The sequence below is a fragment of the Genypterus blacodes genome, unplaced genomic scaffold, assembly GCF_046128005.1.
Source record: "Genypterus blacodes isolate CSIRO-AG114 ecotype Tasmania unplaced genomic scaffold, CSIRO-AGI_Gbla_v1 ptg000342l_1, whole genome shotgun sequence".
In the NCBI taxonomy this organism is placed as follows: Eukaryota; Metazoa; Chordata; class Actinopteri; order Ophidiiformes; family Ophidiidae; genus Genypterus; species Genypterus blacodes.
In genome coordinates, this window is record NW_027467127.1 from 302,501 (window position 1) to 305,499 (window position 2,999).

The following is a 2,999-nucleotide window of genomic DNA, read 5'->3' on the forward strand; positions in this document are numbered from 1 at the left end:
ACTGATAATAATAACAAATAGAAATAATAGTAATAATCCAGGCGCAGAGAAGAGGCTGCGGCTCCGCTCGATCAGCCGCTTTGGCCCGCAGAGCGTCAGATGTCACGCGTACTTCCAAGAGGAGCGAAAGGGACGAAATCAACGAGTTTCACCGCGATTCAGTGAAGATCAACCGGGAACATCAGAGCGTCTTCCTCCTGCTCTGACTTCAGCCTGTTCCTCTTCTCCTCTTCTTCTCCTCTCCGTCTGTCAGCGCGCAGCAGCAGAAATGTCACGAATAAAGAGGCGAGTCGCGAAAGTGGGAAGAAAAAAAAAACAAAAAACGGCGGAAATTCCACTCCCCTAAAAAAAAAAAAATTCCTCCTCCAGAGCGGCAGAGCTGCTAGAGCGGCAGGAGCGGACTGACACACACAATTCACACACCGACACACATTCACACACCGACACCGGGGCGCCCCTGCAGCGCTCCGGGGGGCCGGGGGGGCCAGGGGTGGGGGGGACATTTAAATAAGTCAGAGTGAGAATGTACATGGTGTCATTTTGGTCCAACACGCATCATGTAAATCGATTAGCTTTTGAGTACATGTATGATCATCAGCTATTGATCTGTGTTGTTTGTATTCTTGGTTTCTTACTTAATATTAACATTCATTCATCAGAAACCTGCTCAGAAGTGTGTTAGTATCTGAAATGAAGCACCGCAGTTGTTTACAGTCTAGATTAAATATATTATTATCATATTAAATGCAAGCGTTTCTTATTGAAGCATTGATCACTCTCTCTCTATCTCTCTCTCTCTCTCTCTCTCTCTCTCTCTCCTGCTGTCAGCTCTGCATTCAGCTTCCTGTCCTCTAGAATCATGAGTTTGTCAGCAGTGAGTAAAAGGAAGTCAGGACTTCAGTATTGAGTGTCTCCTGTTAAAGTGACCTGAAGTCTCATGAACGCCGACACGTCATTCATTATGCATGAAATGAGCCAGATTGGGTCTTAAAGGATCAATAACCTAACTGCCACCCTGAGGAAGCGTGACGGGACAGAGTCAGACACATTAAGGGGGAGGTTTAATCAGCAGGCGGACATATTTCCCATCATGCCTTGCTCCGTAGCGGACATGAAGTACAGACTGAGGCTTCCATCACTCGGCTCCTTCACCTGTCTGCACCCACAGGACACACACACGGTCTCTGGGATGAGATCTTCCTCTGCTCCCTTCTCATTCCTAAACCTTCCTACAGCTGCAAGTGATTTCCAACATTTCCCAGAATGCCCTTCAGCATCCCTGGGAGGACATGCCTGAACTTGCTTCATCTGAAAATAGTGACTTTTAAACCTGGATTAGACTTTAACAGACCTGGATTGTGCGACTGTATGACTTTATTAAGGCGCCTAAACGTCTTAATTGGATTCTGGCGCCTTCGCGTGGATTTCCTTAATGAGCATACTGGCCTCATTCTGCAGTTATGCAACACGTCATCGATACTACATCCTAGCATTCTGCGCACGTGTACGGCTTAATCACATTGTGCCTTTTAGTGGCGGAGCTGACAAACACTCCTCCTACAGTTTGTCCCGTGTCGTTTACGTGTTCTGCATGCAGGAGAGCCTCTGTGGATCTGAAGGAGAGGAGATCCAGATCCACACACCTGCAGACACATGTGTGGAACGCTAATTGATTGGCTTCTCTCTCCCCCCCCCCCCCCCTCCTCCCCCCTCCCTCCTCCTTCCATCCCTCCATCATAGGATCAGACACAGAGAGGAAAGAAGACAATCTAGTTGAGGACAGTAAATAGTGACAAAACCCTCAGCGCACATTAATTCTGATGTAAATGAGAGTTTCCTTGTTGATCAAAGCCCGTCTGAGATAAATAAAGATAGAAACACGATGTCAGACTCTTAGTAGCGCAGGTAATGGCTCACACTCCTCTAATGCAATGTGATCCATTATGGCTGTACGCTTTAAGTCTCCTTGTGTTCTCCACTTTGCAAACAAGGGCTGCTTAGTGGCTGTCAACACTCCCAGTCACAGCCAAACGACAACCTCACGGAGGAGCTGCCGTCTGCACTTTAATCACTGCTCCAGCTGCTAAGATTAAGTCCCGCTGCACGGGAGGAGATGGGAACGCCGGGAACGCCAGAGTGATCAATTTGATTCGGAATGGGGCCTGAAGACGGGAGGTGTATCGCAATGGAGGAGAGCAATGTGTGTGTGTGTGTGTGTGGCTATAGTGCGCCTGATGTGCAGATGTTTACAGGCACACACACACACATACACACACACACTACTTCACTTCAAAAAGCATAGATGAATCCAGAGTCTTATGTACGTTCAAAACCTTCTGAAGCCTTTTACACAAGTATCCTAATTATCATGATCATCAAATGCAATTGGGTGTTTCAGGCATACGAGAGTGTGTGTGTGTGTGTGTGTGTGTGTGTGTGTGTGTGTGTGTGTGTGTGTGTGTGTGTGTGTGTGTGTGTGTGTGTGTGTGTGTGTGTGTGTGTGTGTATGAGTGTTTGTTTAAGTTCAGTCTCACCCTTCAGAGGGGAGACTCGGGTTCCAGAGATTCCCACGTTGGCAGGAAGCTTCCACCCGGTGCTGGAGTGCCCTCGAGCAAGACACTGGATGAATGAGTGGTGGAGCAGGAGGGTGAGAGAAGTGGCGAGGAATCGGGGCCAGGGAGCAATCAAAGAGCGTCCAATCAGCGGCCCCCGATCAGGGCGGAGGCGACGCCAGCTGACCTCGCTGACATGCAGGGCATCCAAAAATGAGGGATACAGGATTATCACTCAGACACGTCCATTAACAAAGACTTACTGTCAAGACTTCCCTGAGTGCTACTTACTGGAGGGGAGTAATACCAGGGAACATCAAGCGACTGTGTGTAATCATGGAGAGTGCCTCTTCTAATTAACACTTTCTTCTTCCTCTTCTTCTTCCTGACACGCTTGTTTTCTCCTGTCAGGGTAAAGGAGAGCGACGTGACATCAAGGGGCAAAGG